Raw genomic sequence first — 18,960 nt, forward strand, 5'->3', positions numbered from 1 at the left:
ACTCACGTCTAACTTTCAATTAATTAGACAACCCTTCTAATTATTACATAACCATTAGACCGGTACGTCTAACTCCATTGAGTTAGACTACCACGTCTAATTCCGGTTCTAACTCAGACTAATCTGAAGGAGTTAGACTCACGTCTAACTTTCAATTAATTAGACAACCCGTCTAATTCTTACATAACCATTACACCGGTACGTCTAACTCCACTGAGTTAGACTATCACGTCTAATTCCGGTTCTACCTCAGACTAATCTAAAGGAGTTAGACTCACGTCTAACTTTCAATTAATTAGACAACCCGTCTAATTCTTTGCGTCTAACTTAATGCGAATGGAGATCAAAATCGGTCTAATGACCCTCATTAGATCCAAGTTTAATAACATGTTGTTTTAATACACCTGTATCAAAACACATAAATTATTTCATCATAAAAATATCAGTGGTTAAATTATTTCAACACTTAGTCAAAATAATTTGACCCAACAAAACAGAATGAAGGGGCAACTAGCACTGGTGAAGTTGATCCGGATACAATAAATGCAATCACATATGAGTATGAATTTCTATTTAGCTTCATCTATCATCTCTGATTTCTCACTCAAAGCAAAATGAGGTTTCTTTCTGTAGAGATAATATTCAATATGCGTCCTCCAATATATCTAATTTGTTTCATTGAATCATTCAATGTCATGTCCAATACTATTCTCGCCTTTCATTGTTTCAAATGCTCCGATATAGCCTAGCAACTCTAAAAGAAGTTGTTAAGAATTGGATCCCTAAATCTGACCTTTTAAAACGATCTATAAAAAAGTAAGAAAACAAGAAGACATATATTTATAGTGGTACACTTAAAAGAGCTACATGCACTTCCTGTTGCCACCTAATTTCACTATGAAGAAGAAAAATAAATACATTTTTTTTTGAATCACACTGTTTATCTCTCTAAAAATATTTTCTACCATATAAACCCTTAACAATAACATATTTATAGGATACATATTAATGTAATAAAACCTAAATAACTCTTCGTCCGGCCAAGACAAACCCAATAAACTAATTAACTTATGTAGATTTTATATAATAAGTCTAGGTTCCACAAATAAAAGCACGAGTCGCAAAATTATCATCAACTTTTCCTAGAAGAACCATTCTCGAACATCGACTCAAACATCTTCCAAAGAGTCTATGCGTTGTTTTCTTTTACAATGTGGTGAAGGATATTTTGGTCAACCCAATGCATGATCGTAGAAGCTTCTTTCCAATTCATAATTTCCCAATCTTCATTTTTCATCGTGTTTGACTTTGTTATACCTTGAACAGACCCAAACAAATCTCTACAAATTATAAAATCTAGCATCTTACATTTCTAAACCAAAAAATACTTCAAGGTTATATAAATCCCGATTGAATTTTGCTCCTACATTTGGCACACAAAAAATTATATTAGTCCAAAAAAATGTTGAGATACCACTTGTTGGGAAAACCAACTAATAACTATTACAAAATATTTGTTCATTTCCTCGTTGTATGCCCCAATAATATAATCACGAGAACTAAACGAGATAAACAAAATATATTCATTATATTGTAATAGTTATACCAAAGTCTTGTCTAGCACCTTAGAAGTTCACTATTACAAAGTATTTACTCTTAATGGTGAATTACAATAACAATGACAAGAAAAGATATCACCGAAGTATAATACTCAAACAAGAATATGAGAGAAGTCTACAAAAAAAAGATTTAGACTAATTATATTGTAGATAACTCTACATACTTCAATTTTTAAAAATTTAAAATTGAATATGAAGAAATAGCTTGGGATGGTATTTTTCTCGAAAGCAAAAAAAAGTAATGTTAAACTAAAATTCACCATTTTTCAAGTTGATTGTATTAAAGGTGTGAGATGGTTCAGATTTGGTATATTAATAAAAAAATTGATGTTTAAATGAACTTAGAATTAGCAAAAAAAAAATGGTTGGTTCGCAAATTAACTTTTTATTTTAGCTTTTTTGTTCTATCAATCAAGTATAATAATCATGCTATAATAATCATGCTAGACTGAGTACATTTATTTTAAATATTTGGGGTTTAAAAATAAGGTGTCTATACTCACAGTAATAAAGATATCCATGGGAAGCCTACTAGCTCAAGAAACGAGAACAAACTCGAAATGGTTATGTAGTATGTGAGTAAAAGAATGACTGAATATGAACTTAATTATTCACTAGCTGAAAATGCGTGTTGGTCATTAACATGGATTACTAACAGACTAAGACATTATATGAAAGTCCACCCCATTAACCGATCCTAAAACAAGTTCCGATACATTTCCTATTCCAACGAACCTTGTTATCGCCCAGGCTGGCCAAATAGATGATAATAATATCTGAATACGGCATAACCTATATTTCTCGTTTGATTGACTCTTCAGGGTAGTGATGGAAGTGATCCTATGACACTTTAGGATATTTAAGGAAGTGATCCTTGGACCGAGATAAACATTATCATCACTTTTGGTTTGAAGATAGAGGTGAGATGCTTAATCCCCGAAACCATGCTTGTTGTTGGTTGTCTGCATGATAGAGTTTCAATTATCTTGTTAAACTTAGATAGATTGTAGATGTATAACGAATATAATATGAGACAATTAATCCATAAACTTACAATTAAACTTACATTGTAGATTATGATGAGTGGCACATTTTCCACCTAAGAAAGATGAGTCACCGAAAAGAATAATAATTGAGAAACAAGGGAAAAGATAATTGAATAGTGGATGAGATAATGTAGACCTCATTTTTACGCACGAGATTATTAAACTAACATTGTAGATCTATAACAAATATTGTATGAGACAATAATCCATAAACTTAAAGTGTTGATTCATATGTCGTTGGTCGATCAGGGAAGAAACGGTAAGAGACTATTAATCTTGAAAGTCAAATTGTTCGTATAATTCAAAAAATTGACAACAAAAGATTCTAGATTGAAATGAGGGAGCCTTCCAATAACAAAGAATGTATGAGAGAAAATATTTGATAAACGAGACAAATATTTAAGGAGTGAAAGACAAAGAGGATAAAGTCACATTTAGTAGAAAATTAATAGTTTGTTAAAGCCGCTATAGATCTATAACAAAGACAATAAGGACAATAAAATTTTAAATTAACATTGTCGAGTATTTAAACGAAGAAAAAAACTATTCAAAATTTCTTTGAAAACTCGTTAATAAAAAAGCAATGTTTTCAGCCATTTGAGTTACATGTTTTAAATCATAATATTTGTTATTTCATGTTTCAATTAAATTAGAGTTCAAATAATTAGAATTTTGCAAGCAAGTGAACACCATCATTTTCCATATATTGAACTTCATTCTTGCAAAAGTGGTGTTCATCTAATAAGATAAAGACTATTTCTAAACCATTTGAAACAAGTGGACATAATTTCAGAATATGTTGAAATTAGATGCAAACAACTTATTACAATTTTAGACAAGTTATTGAACTTTGACAAGTTTTCAAAGCATTTGGATCGTAGGATCAAGATCAAATTGCCTTTTCGCAAAATATTTTAAATAAAATTTCAGCTTTAACACTTTAATTTATTTGATTCAAATGACTTATCAAAATCTGAAATCAGTTAAATCTAGGCTAACTAGAATTTGTCTAAGACATCAACAACCAATATAGAAATTCATAGATCTTAATCACTCATTTATCAAAAACTCATTTCATTGCTTAGAAATCGAATACAATTAGAGTACATTTACACAATTTCTAAGTCATTATATGATTAAGCTCATTCTAAGAATCATAAGACAATAGAAATAACTAATTTAGTTGATCAACAAACAAAATCAAAGAATGTAGATCTTTATGACATTCGGCTAGGGGACGAGAAATGCACTCTATTGTGGCACGACCCCTGGTTTGAAAACCAGCCTATCATCCACAAGGAGGAGTTTCAAAATATCTGTATCAGAAGGACTGCACAGAAGATAATATCAGAGATATTAAGGAACAAGAATTGGGACTCACTCTTGAGAAAATATCCAGAAGGATAGTGGATTATTGATCATATAAGTAATATATAACTACACGATAGACCGAATATTCATGAATGGAAAGCTGAGGACAATGGGAAGCTAGTATCGAAGAAAATATGGGAGGTAACCCGGGAAAAAGCGTAGAAAGTAGAATAGGATCCTCTTATATGGTCAACGAAGATTATCCCTCGACACCAGTTCATCCTATGGCTCGCCTTCTGGTAAAGACTCAGAACTCGTGATCGTATCAGCAAGTTGGGAGAATCCCGGACGCGAGTTGTCTTCTATGCAGAGGAAATGAATAAACAATAGATCACCTATTCGGAAGCTTCTATATTGCTTCAGAGCTTTGGGACAGAATCTATAAAAGTCTGAAGCTGATCAATTTCCCGATCGAATGGATTGAAATCAAAGAAACGACATTACTCAAAGCCAAGGAAAGTTGAAAGATGTAGGCCTTTATTGTCTTTTATAAAATTATGATTTATTTTATTATTAATGGGTTTGAGCCTGTATGTATAAGTAATTTAAGGTTTCTATGCTAATTACTCTTATATAAGGGTGGTTTCTAAAGGTTGAATATACAACACTTAAGATTCTTAAGTCTTTTTCCTCTTTAGCAAATATCTTTTTTTCTAGAATTTCATATCTTCATAGTTTTTCTTAGAAAGATCAAATAGTCAAAGACAACATTTGGTATCAGAGCTAGATTGAAGAACATGGCGTCAACAAGATCAACTAGAGATGCGAAGACAATGAAGATTGGAAGAAAAGGGAACGTGACGCTCTCTTATCTGTTACTCACAAAAAGTATGTACTCTGTGTGGGCGTTGAATACGCGGATAAACATACAAACACAAGGAGTGTGGAAAGCCGTGATGCTCGAAGATGTCGACGAACGGATGGATAGAATGGCTCTTGCCGCCATCTATCAAGCACTCCCTCAGGACATCCTGCTCATGGTGGCTGAGAAGGATTCCGCCAAGCTAGTGTTGGAGACGCTAAAGACAATGTATGTTGGAGTGGAGAGAGTCAAGGAGGCAAAAGTGCAAACCTTGAAGACACAATTTGATACGATTCGTATGAAGAATGGGGAATCGGTGGATGATTTCGCTAAGAAATTGACATCAATCGTGACGGGTATTCGCTTGTTGGGAGAGAAGGTGGAGGATATATCCGTCGTCAAGAAGTTCTTTAAAGACTTACCACAAACATACATGCAGATCGTTACAGCGATCGAGCAACTTGGTGACCTCAAGAATATGACCTTCGAAGAGATCGTTAGTCGTCTCAAAGTCCACGATGAGAGACTTCACGGTTATGGAGACCAAGAGGAGGAGCACTTATTGCTCATGCATGATGAATTGATGTCACGAATGAAGAAAAATGGAGAAGTTGAATTTTCTTTTGGAACGTCGAGTCACAACAGCAACGGTGGAGGTAACCGAGGTCGTGGCAAAGGGCAAGGTCAAGAGAGAGGTTGTGCAGAAATATCATCTCGACAAGAAGATACCAAGTCCCGCAAAGACAAGAGCACAGCGAAGTGTTACGCTTGTTAAAAGTAGGGGCATTATGTGTCTAAGTGCCCTAACAATAGTTCTGACGATGAGGCAAACCTCATTAGCTTCTATGACGAGGATTCAACATTAATGTGTGCTGAGGTAGTGACGAAAGCTTTGCCTGAAGACGATGATGCAAACCTCGCTTGCTTCTATAACAAGGAGTTGGTATTAATGTTTGTTGAAGGAGGCGAGAAGACAAATCTTGAAGAGCTCATGTAAGAACCGTCCAAGGAGGTACCGGAGGTGGTGGTGTTCAATGAAGAGAAAGTCATGGAGAAACTCCTCGCAAGTGACGATGAATGTAATCACACTGATGTATGGTACCTTGACAATGGAACAAGAAACCATATGACGGGCCATCGAGAGAAGCTCAATGAGGGCGAAAAGAAAATTACCGGGAAAATCTATGTGAGCAAAGATGCCATATTCGAGGAGGAGAAGAAGTGGGAGTGGTGCAACAACAACAACAAGCTCGTACAAAATCCCATGGAGTTCAGAATCCTACGAGATGTCTATTTGGAGGCACCACTGGTAGAGATGAATCATGATGAATTGTTGTTTCTCACCACTGATGAGCCAATAACATATCACGAGGCGGTAGTTGAAGAGTCGTGAAATGAGGCCATGAACAAAGAGCTTAAGTCTATCAGGAAGAATAAGACATGGGAGCTCACCGACTTACCACCCAGTCACAAGACCATCAAGTTAAAGTGGGTTTTCAAGTTGAAAAGAGACAGCGAATGGAACATCCTCAAGCACAAAGCGAGATTGGTAACAAAAGGCTATGTGTAGAAGCAAGAAATGATTTTGAGGAGAACTTTGCACCGGTGGCGAAACATTACATAGTCAGGTTAATTCTTAGTATTGAGGTGGACCAGAAGAAAGATAACATTGAGGTGAAGCAGGAAGCTTATGCAATGAAGGTGTTGAAACAGTTTGCAATGGAGGATTGTAACTCGAGCAAGTATCCTATGGAAGAAAAGTTGCAGCTCAAAAAGGATGTGGAAGGAAGCTTAGTGGATCCGAAGGAGTATAGGCGTATCATCGAGTGTCTTAGGTACTTGACGCACAATCGACCTGATATCTCTTATGCAATTGGCATGGTGAGTCGATATATGGAGAAGCCTACCATTCTACACCAATAGACAATAAAACACATTCTTCGTTACGTGAAGGGAACGACGAGTTATGATATTCAGTTAAGATGAGCACGAGAAGTTGAAGAACTCGTTAGTTTGACTGACAGCGACTTAACCGGTGACACAAACGATAGAAAAAGTATTGGAAGGATGGTGTTTTATCTCAACGGGAATCTAATCACCTGGAAATCTCAGAAGCAACGAACTTTTACTTTATCTTCATGTGAGGCGGAGTTTATGGCAGCTATCGCAGCGTTGTGCCAAGGAGTTTTTATAAAAAACTTGTTGATCGAGGTGCTTGGATGCGAGCCGAGACCGGTAACCCTCTATGTAGACAACAAGTCCGCAATAGAATTAATGAAGAACCCAGTGTTTCTTGGACGTAGAAAACACATTGACACTCGGTTCCACTTCATCCGTAAATGCGTCAAGAATCGACAGATCGTTGTAGAGTTTGTAGGCACTAGAGAGCAGCGTGCTTACATTCTCATTAAGGCACTAGCAAGAATCAAATTTACAGAGATGCGAGAACTGCTCGGTGTGAGGAATCTCGAATCAAATCAAGCTTACGGGGGAGATTGTGAGTTTAAGCATTGATTGTCAGAAAGTTGAAAGTTGTAGGCCTTTATTGTCTTTTATACAATTATGATTTATTTTATTATTAATGGGTTTGAGCCTGTATGTATAAGTAATTTAGGGTTTCTAAGCTAATTACTCTCATTTAAGGGTGGTTTGTAAATGTTGAACATACAACACTTAAGATTCTTAAGACTTTTTCCTCTTTAGTAAATATCTATTTTTTTAGAGTTTCATATCTTTATAACTATTCTTAAAAAGATCAAATAGTCAACGCCAACATTTTTCCCGTTATTGGGAAATTTTTAATATATGACGATAAGTCATTTTTCAAAAAAAATAAAAAAATAAATAAATTCAAAGAATGTTTGTATTTAGCAAGATGCTTCTTCCCTCACGATAACAACCACGTTAATCTTGTTATAAGATGGAGATGAAGTTTACGGTTGTTTTCAGTTTTTTTCACTTTTGACCCTCCGTCTCTTCATTTGTTTTAAATTGGGCAGAAAACTCTTGTGACCTTGTTTAATTTTCAAAATAGAGAAAGGGTTTGTTTGGAATCCGATTTTATTAATTTATTTTATGAATTTAATATTTAAATAGAAAAATGTAATATAGTTTTATTAATTGTCTGTTATTTTAAATAATTAATTCAATTTTAGAATATTAAAATAAAATGAACAATATGTTGTCACATTATTATAATTTATCTGTAAAAACTATTACAGTAGTGATTTGATTTTTCTACATTAAAATGGTTGTGTACAAATTTTAGATTCAATATAAAATAAAACTTAATTTATGGTTTACAGAAAATATTTGTTCCTCTGCAGGACTGTATTATATTTTAGACGATTTATCCACCTAAAAAATTAATACCCCTTATACTTTTTACTTGTTTTTTTTATCTTTTTAATATTTTATTATAAAACGTATCTTTTTATTGGAATATTGGATTATATATAAACCCATACATGGTGAGAAGATTTTTACCAAGAAGTGTTTTTCTAAATTATATTTGGGATGGCAAGTGATATGGGTGTTAAAACTGAAATTCTTACTAAGAATTCTGGTGTCAAATATGAGATTGAATGTACTCTCCCATGCATCAATCTCATTGAACAACTCGAAGTTCCTCTGCCACCTCCTACTGCAGTGTTTGTGGTATTTGACCCTTTTGAATTTAGGCTAACTCCGACCTATTTGTTAACTCCTCCTTCTTTGGAGTTGACTCTCGGTAGACCTTGGACAACTAATCTATAATTGAATTTCTCAATTCTAGCACAATAAACCATGAGATCGGTGGCACCAAAGGAGGGTCAATGGGACATAGATCTTTAGCTATAATTTTTATTTTTATAGTTTGAAGTTGTATTTCATATATCAATGTATAAGTCTTTTTATTTGAAGAAATAAAAGTATTTTTATTCTTACTTAAATTTCTATATTGTCTTTTTCCATTTTATAATTATGATTTTAGTTGTTGTATATGGATTTAATTTTTTTGATTCCCAATTAAAAAATAAGAAATAGATTAAATGAAACTTATTTTGATTAATTCTAATAATTCTACTTAATAAAAATATGAACTAGATACAAATTTTTAATGACACTAAAATTATTAAGACATTTCTTTCTAAGAAACCAATAAATAAATTTGTTTTTAAATAAGTCTTCATTGCTCTTTGTGATTATATCTCTCATAAAAATAATTACATAGTTACTATTGCTCTTTGTGATAATAATTATGTCATTATAATTTATAGAATTAACCATTTAAATATGAACTCTTATATTATTTATATCTTATACTAAATGATTACATAGTTCACATCTTACTTGAACCTGAAAAGGCTAATTCTTATATTTGAATCTTATTATAATTGTAGATTTTTAGATAAATAACACCTTAAATATTTGTTATACAATAAACAAACACTACCTTAAAAGTTTTGTAATCAATTAAATAAAATGGTTTTCTTAATCAAATAATTTTATAGTCACATCTGACATTTAATACAGTTATTTTATAATTATTTACTCATTTACATTTAAGAAATTTTAAAATATTGCTCATTTATTTTTAAGAGAAAAAGGATGAATCTTTTGTTATTTGATATCCACAGAGTAATATAAATTTTCAGAATTTTATAAATATTGTTCATTTATTTTTAAGAGAAAAAGGATGAATCTTTTATTGATAGATATCCACCCATTAATATAGTAATAAATAGAATGAATCAGAGATTCACACAATTACATATTTGAATTGATTTTTTAAAATAAAAAATTACTAGCCAATTATAATTCTATTTTTTTTTTATAACAGGACTAACAAATATATATACATAAATGTATATTAACATATCGAAAATAACATATAAATTATTTTTTTCTGACATGTTTTTAATATTCAATTAAATAGATTGAAAAAAATAATAATAAAATACATGCAGAAAGACTTAATGAACAATAATAAAATTATTTTAAAAGTAATATATACACACACAAGTAACGAGAATTATTTTATGAAATAATATATTTTATTAAAATTTTAATCCTTTAAAAATATATATATATGATTTTACAAAATCACTTAAGAATTAATAATTAATTAAAAAATATAAAAATATCCAATGAAGTTAAAAATCATTATTAAGAATAATATGGTGTCTTTGAGAGTCCTATTAATTATATAATTTACCCTAGATGGAATTAAACTAGCTTATAGAAACACATACTTAACATCAAATTCAGAATATGAAAGAGAAAATTATTTATACTTTTTTTTTTTAATTAAAATTTTCACAACAATTAAATAATATCAAAACAATTAATTTCTACAATATAAATAAGTTGATTATTTTCCAGCAATGTTAACTAACCTGAGAAAAGATCCATATTGTTGTTAATGTTCATCATCTATTACAAACACATGAAATTCAATCTTTAGTCACCAAAAATATAATTACACAAAGATATCGAACAAAAATTCCTAATACAAGTTGTAGATCAAGATAAGGGCGCCCTTCTCATCTAAGAACAAATATAGTCGATATATAATAAATAGTAGACAAAAAAATTATCAAGAAATATAGCCTTTATTTTATAGCGTTTAGAAAATATTTTTTATTGTTAAACTCACAATATAGATTTAGAAAAAAGATAATAAACGACATTTAATCCCTAAACTCACATTATCAAATTAACCACCACAAAGGTCTCGAACAAAATTACCTAATACAAGTTGTAGATTGAGATGAAAGTCACCCTTTCCACCTAAAACAAAGAGAGATGATGCATATAAAGAGAAATGGTAAACAAGGAAAAGAAAATCAAGAATTAAAAAATATACAAGCATGCTAAACTCGCATGGTAGATCTATAACATATATATTAAGAGAAAATTAATCCATAAACTTACATTGTAGATCGAGATGAGGGGCGCTCTTTCCAACTAAGAACGAAGAGTCGAAAGAATGAGAATTGGTTCGGAAAGAAAACAAATAAAATTATAAGGGATGAGAGAAGGTAAAAAATACATTTTAATGTATTTACAAAGTAAATAAACTTGCTAAACTCACATTGTAGATCTATAACAAAAACGATATTAGATAATTAATCATTAAACTCACATTGTCTGTATATGTACAAAATTGACAACCACAATGTTCTCTAATTGTTTTTAATAAAAGGTGTAGATTAAGATGAAAGTCCCTTCCCACCTATGAAAATTAGAAGAGATAATTAGGTCCTAAAGTGATTTCCATTGTAAAAAATATAAAATTACCACAAAATCATGAAGAAAATACCTAATAGAATCGGTAAATCGAGAAAAAAAATGTTTTCCCACCTAAGAACGAATAGATAGATACCTAGTAGACGTTATAGATCAAGAAAAAAGTGTCATTCTTACCTAAGAATGAATAGAGAGGTACTTAGAGAAAAATAATTGATAGACAAAAAAAATAGAGAAGAGAAGGACGCAAGAGGGTAAAGCCTCTATTATAATGGGTTTAGTATAATAATTGATACTTTAACTTTAGATTGTGACAAGACCCCTTCCCACCTAGAAAAGACGAGTCGAAGGAGATAACAAGAATAGATAAACAAGGAAGAAAATTGAAAAATAAATGATGAGAGAGGGTAGAGCTTCTTTTTTAACGTTTTAGAAAATTAATAAACTTTTTAATTAATTTTCAAAGAAAATTGTTCGTATATCTTAAAAGTTGAAAATTGTTGGGTGTCCGGTCAATTGGGCTTGGACTAATAATATATTATATATCATTGTAATATATTATACACCAATATAATATATTATATAATAGGCAACAATAGAATTTAGTTAGATTTAGGACCATACATAAAAAGATAAAACAAAAGTAGAGTTAGATATTAACGTTTCAACGAGACAAACAAACAGTCGACCGATGTCGGTAGTGGCTTGAATCACATGTGGTGAATCATCGTAGAGTTCTTTACACTATAATTATTCTAAATAATTATTTGGACTTCTCTTAGATACTCGTTTGAGTATTTCACTTCGGTGAGGTCTTTTCTTGTCATTGTTGTTGTAATTCACCATTAAGAGTGAAACATTGTAATAATGAACTTATAGGGTGTTAGAGAATACTTTCGTCTAAGTCTTTATAATATATTGAATTTGTTTTAAGAGGTATACATGTCTAGTGATTTTTTATCTCTATCAGATTTTCTACGATAAAAATTGATTTCCATTAATTTTACCGATTGCTATCTCATTTAGTTCTCGTAATTATTTAATTGGGGAATACAAAAAGGGAAAGAACCATTATTTTGCAATTGTTATTAGGTGGTTTTCCCAACAAGTGGTATCAAATAATTTGGTTGGAGTAATAAATTTCTAGTGTGCCCAATGTAGGATCTAAATTCGTTTGGAATGATTAAGCTAACCTTGACGATTGTTTCTGTCTGGAAACGCAAGATGCTAAATTTATTGATTAGTATATATTTGATTAGGATTATACAACGTATGACAAAGCCAAACATAATGAGAAATGAATATTATAAAATTCTGAATTGGAAAGTAGCTGCTACGACTAGGCATTGGGTTGACCAAAATATTTTCCACCATAGTAGAATAGACAACTTGCAAGCTCATTAGAAGAAGTTGGAGTTGATGTTTGAGTAAGGTTCTTCTAAGAACAAGTCGATTATAATTTGGCGACTCATGAACTTGAAGTACAATGACAGTGGGTGTATGACATAACACATTAACAGGTTCATTGCCTTGGTAAATTGGATAACATTGATAGAGATGCCTTTCGATGATGAACTACATACTACTAATACTCATCATGTTAACATACAGTTGTGAAACATTGGTGATTTTGTGGAGCAATTCAGTAAAAGATGATCTTCTAACTATTAGCATAATTAAATATTGTCTTTTCAATGAATAGGCTAGAAGAAGAGAAAATGTGAGCTAGTTTCAGAAGTCCTAGTAAGTGAAACCTCAAAGTCACGTAGAAGGAGTAAGAACAAATCTCCATACTACAGAAAGGAAATGAAAGACTTGAAAAAAAGAAAGACCGAACACTTGTAGTGGTCTTAAGTGATATCACTACAACAAATTTAGGCACATGATGAAAGTATATCAAATATGGAAGGAGAGCAAAATGAAGGGCATAATGATGAAAAAGAAACCAATGTGGTTATAGATGGCTTCATTATCGTTGTATGCGAGGATGGTTGCGTTAATCTCATAAGTAAAGATAGTAACTGGGTGATTGATTCAAGTACTTCTTTTCACGTTACTTCTCATGACAATTTTTTCTCTTCATATTTGAGAGGAGATTTTTACAATCTCTAAATGGGTAACAAAGTTTCATTGAAGATAGTGAATATCGATGACATTTTCTTAGATATTTCTATTGACTTCATATTGATAGTAAAAGATATGAGGCACGTTCCAGACATTCACCTCAACTTTATTTTTACATGTAAGATAGATGATAAGGCAAAATCATGTGTCTTCAATGAGTACGGTCACAAAGAGTTTGGGTATAGGTTATTAGATCCGATAATAAAGAAGATCGTGAGAAGTAGAGATGTTATGTTTCTTGAACATATATTTACATGTAATAGTATAAGGTTGAAGAAGTTAGTTCCTTTGCTGACATTTCTATAAATTTGGATGCAACTCCTCCTTCCATGAGTTTTGATCATGGGGGAGACACTCAAGAAGGTAACGGTGAATGTGCTAATGAATATGAGCCAACTTAACACATTAAAGAAGAAACCACATTAACGCTACTTGAGAAAACTTTAAAAAGATCTAATAGGGAGAGTCTACCCTCTATTAGATACCCTTCTAATGAGTATTTATTGATCACGGATGGAGAAGAAATAGAATCTTACCAAGATGTAGCCAAAATTGATGACATGAATAAGTGGTTGAAAGCCATGCAAAGAGAGATGCAATCCTTACATGATAACCACATGTACGACTTGGTAAAGCTACCTCAAAGAAAGAAAGCACTTAGGTATATGGCTTAGTGAAGGGTTTTGTTCAAAAAATGGGGATCGACTTTGAAAAATATTCTCTCTGGTGGTTAAGAATTGATCTATCTGAGTTGCATTATGGTTGGTTGCACACATGAACCTAGAGGTGGAACAACTTGACGTGAAAATTCTTTTCTTATTGGTGAATTGGTAGAAAATATTTATATGGAGCAACTTAAGGGATTCAAAGTCATAGGCAAGAAAAAAATTGTGTGTATTTGAAAAACAGTTTGTTATGACTAAAATAAGCTCCAATGTAGAGGTAAAAACAATTTAACTCGTTTATGATGAGTTATAGATATAGAAAGATTACATTAGATTAGTATGTGTTTTTTAAAAAGTAATCAGATGAAGAAGTTATCATTTTGCTATTGTATGTCGACGACATGTGAATCATTGGTCGTTATTTGATAAGATTAACAAACTGAAATCAGAGTTGAGCATGTCGTTTACAATGAAAGACTTAAGGTCAGCAAAGAAGATATTTGGAATGTGAATCTCGCGTGACAGGAAAAATTAAAAGTTGTAAATATCTCACCAAAGCTTAATTGAGAAGGTTTTTGAATGGTTTGACATCAGTAAAGAGAAAGTAGACAGCTTCCCACTTGTGTGCAACTTTATGTTTTCTACAATGTAATATCCGACAAGTGAGAAACAATAAGCGAAGATGAGAAAAGTTCTATAAGAATCTTTAGTTGAGAGTTTTATGAATGTTATGGTTTGCACCAGACTGAACATTGCTATGTTGTTGGTATTATTAACATATTTCTCTTAAATCCGGGAAAAGAGCACTATGAAGTAGTATCATGGATACTGAGGTATCTGAAAAGGAGGTGTGCCTATGTTTTGAAATTTACAAGCTTATTCTAGTTGGGTACACATACATATACATGTCTAGAGACATTAATTCGAGAAATTCTATTTCAATATTCTAATGAACTTTGCATGTAGAGTTGTCTCTTGGCAATCCAAGTTGTAGAAGTGTGTTGTTCTATCCACTATGGAGATAAATAATATCACAATCACTAAGAGTTTTAAGGAATCATTTTGTATGTGAAAGTTCTTAGAAGAACTAGGTCAACGACAAGAAGAGTACATTGTGTATAATGATAACCATAAAGCTAATTCATCTCTCCAAAGACTCCACATTTTATTTGAGATCCAAACATATTGAAGTGATGTACCACTGATTCTAGATGTGCTCGAATTAAAGCTTTTTAAGTTAGAAAAAGTTCATACTAGTGAGAATGGATCTAATATAATGACCAAAACATTGTAAAATGAGAACCTTGAAGCTGTTAACAAAGAGAGGGCCTGTTTGAATCCACCATACTAGCCATGTGGGGGGTTTTTATGTTCCCGACCCATTGGGCTTCTACAAATAATAATTATTGGTCAGAATATATTAAGAATCATGAATGAACAAGGAAAGAAAGTATAGGACCTAAGGCTACTTTTCTGGACTGTGACCAAGAACATCAAGGGCTCAAAATTGTCAAATTTCTTGTTGAATCTATTGAACGTGACCTAGAAATACTTGGGTTTAGAGAATTTAAAATTTCAAAATTGAACCTAAACTAAAGAGGTATTTAAGCATAAAGCTTAAGCTTTGAAGTGGGTTGAATAAAAATAGGATCTGCTCAAGAATCTAGTAGTGAGGAAGTCCAAAGTCAAAAAAGGCCAAACATAAAATAATACACGGACACTAATGAACAGAATGAAGGGGCAACTAGCACTGTTGAAGTTGATCCGGATGCAATAAATGCAATCACATATGAGTATGAATTTCTATTTAACTTCATCTATCATCTCTGATTTCTCACTCAAAGCTAAATGATGTTTCTTTCTGTAGAGATAATATTCAATATGCGTCCTCCAATATATCTAATTTTTTTCATTGAATCATTCAATGTCATGTCCAATACTATTCTCGCCTTCCATTGTTTCAAATTCTCCGATATAGCCTAGCAACTCTAAAAGAAGTTGTTAAGAATTGGATCCCTAAATCTGACCTTTTAAAACGATCTATAAAAAAGTAAGAAAACAAGAAGACATATATTTATAGTGGTACACTTAAAAGAGCTACATGCACTTCCTGTTGCCACCTAATTTCACTATGAAGAAGAAAAATGAATACATTGTTTTATGCATCACACTGTTTATCTCTCTAAAAATATTTTATACCATATAAACCCTTAACAATAACATATTTATAGGATACATATTAAGGTAATAAAACTTAAATAACTCTTCGTCCGGCCAAGCCAAACCCAATAAACTAATTAACTTATGTAGATTTTATATAATAAGTCTAGGTTCCACGATTCAAAGCACAAGTCGCCAAATTATCATCAACTTTTCCTAGAAGAACCATTCTCGAACATCGACTCTAACATCTTCCAAAGAGTCTGCGTCGTTTTCTTTTACAATGTGGTGAAGGATATTTTGGTCAACCCAATGCATGATCGTAGCAGCTTCTTTGCAATTAATAATTTCCCAATCTTCATTTTTCATCGTGTTTGACTTTGTTATACCATGAACAGACCCAAACAAATCTCTACAAATTAGCAAATCTAGCATCTTACGTTTCTAAACCAAAAAATGTGTCAAGGTTAGATTAATCCCGATTGAATTTTGCTCCTACATTTGGCACACAAGAAATTATATTAGTCAAAAAAAATGTTGAGATACCACTTGTTGGGAAAACCACCTAATAACAATTACAAAATATTTGTTCATTTCCTCTTTGTATGCCCCAATAAAATAATCACGAGAACTAAACGAGATAAACAAAATATATTCATTATATTGTAATAGTTATACCAAAGTCTTGTCTATCACCTTAGAAGTTCACTATTACAAAGTATTCACCCTTAATGGTGAATTACAATAACAATAATAAAAAAAAAAGATATCACCAAAGTATAATACTCAAACAAGAATATGAGAGAAGTCTAAAAAAATGATTTAGACTAATTATAGTGTATATAACTCTACAGACTTCAATTTTTAAAAATTTGAAATTGAATATGAAGAAATAGCTTGGGATGGTATTTTTCTCAAAAGCAAAAAAAGTAATATTAAACTAAAATTCATCATTTTCCAAGTCGATTGTATTGAAGATGTGATATGGTTCAGATTTGGTGTATTAATAAAAAATTGATGTTTAAATGAACTTAGAATAAGCAAAAAAATAGATGGTTCGCAAATTAACTTTTTATTTTAGCTTTTTTGTTCTATCAATCAAGTATAATAATCATGCTAGACTGAGTACATTTATGTTAGGATCGGGGACGCCCTTGGAGGACCGAGGTTGTTTCCGGTTTTAGGAAGGGTGGCCTCTTACAACACACACAACACTTTGGTGATAGTCCGGTTAGAGACTATAACCGTTCTCAGCACTTCGCAAACTGTCACAGACTCTTGAACCGGGTTCAAGGGCGGAAATGTCTGTTTCAGTCTGAAGCAACGTATGCGACTTAGATGATGTCTAGGAGGACTCGGTTTTAGAAATATGAGTGGACTGATTTTTTATATAAGGAGTAGGATTGTTTTGGTTAGGTTAAGTAAGTAAGTAGTAAATGAAGGAAATAACACGAGACAAGATTTTTTATGGATGTTCGGAGCAAACCCTCCTACGTCACCCCTTCTTCTCAGGTTATGAGAATGATCTCCACTAACTTTCAAAGTTATAATAATTACACGGCCGGTCGAGCCTTAACTCACTACTCGCCGGTTACACCAACTCACTCCTGATGTAATAACAATAACACTACAAACACAAACACAAACAAAGCTTCCGGTTAATGACACAGCGGTTTTGATTCGCGTGTAATATTTCTTTATCTCTCTAAGATTTTCGTAACGTGTGTCTCCATTAATGAGGTCGCTTCGTCTTCCTTTTATAATAAGGATGATCCCAACTGTCACTTTCTTGTCTCACCGTGGGATTGGTTAATCCAGCGTCACGCCGGTGTAGGGAGGTTGCTTGCACGTTTCACCTTCCTCAACACTTGGTAGGCATGCAGACACTTCTTAGGTAAAGATGACGTTGCCGGTTTGCAGATTCGAACACGTGTCAGGCATGCACCTTCCGACTATCGAAGTCGGATCAGTAAATCATCATTGTTTTCCTCGCATGCTTCTGATCGGTTCTTATCTTCTTTTATCTCTTCGAGACACGTCTATTTCGTCATATTACGTCATCTCTACAGATTGTAGTTTCCGGTTGTTTCTTACACAGTATAGTCCGGCTGAAATGTAGACTTGTCTTTGCTAGCCGGTCTCTCTGAGAAAGTTTGAAACCGGTTCCTCTGATCTTTAACTTGATCTTTTGGAACTGGATTTCTTTGAAGTGTTCTTCAGCCGGTTTATGAGACTCTAGCCGGTTTGTGCAATTCGATCTGTTCCTGCACACAGAAGTTAATAGCTGTTTAGTTTTTCTAGCCAGTTCCAAAAATTAACTTACTTAATTTTTCTATCAATTTCTCCCTTTTTGATTATTTAGAATAAATATTCAAAACTTGAAATGTATGGCCGGTTTAAAAATTAACTTACTTAATTTTTCTATCAATTTCTCCGTTTTTGATTATTTAGAATAAATATTCAAAACTTGTAATGTATGGCCGGTTTGAAAAATCTGTTTAATAATTTCTCCCTTTTTGATGTTTTTCTGCTTAAGAAAAATTTCAAAACATGTTTCGATTTTTCAAAGGATATTTAGAAAATATAATAACTTCAAAGTATGAGTAAATCGACTATGTTCTGAAACAAATCAAACATAGACAAATTGTTCAAACGGAAGAAAATAAACTAAGGATTGGATGATCCCCCCTTTTCATTTTCTTTTTCTTTCCGCCTCCTTTCTTCTTCTTCCCTTGCCTTCCATTCCCTGTCTCGTCGTTCAGCGTCGAATTGCCATCCGGCCCATACACTTGAGATGCCGGGAGTTCGTTTTCCGAATCCAAAACCGCCACAGACTGGTTTTGGTGGGCGAGACGTTTGAGCAACAATCGGTCTTGAACTTGGGGTTGCGGTTGAAATTTCGACTGCTTTCTTCTTACGCCGGTTGAGTTCTTCGAGGTCCT

Source organism: Impatiens glandulifera, chromosome 5, assembly GCF_907164915.1.
Source record: "Impatiens glandulifera chromosome 5, dImpGla2.1, whole genome shotgun sequence".
NCBI lineage: Eukaryota > Viridiplantae > Streptophyta > Magnoliopsida > Ericales > Balsaminaceae > Impatiens > Impatiens glandulifera.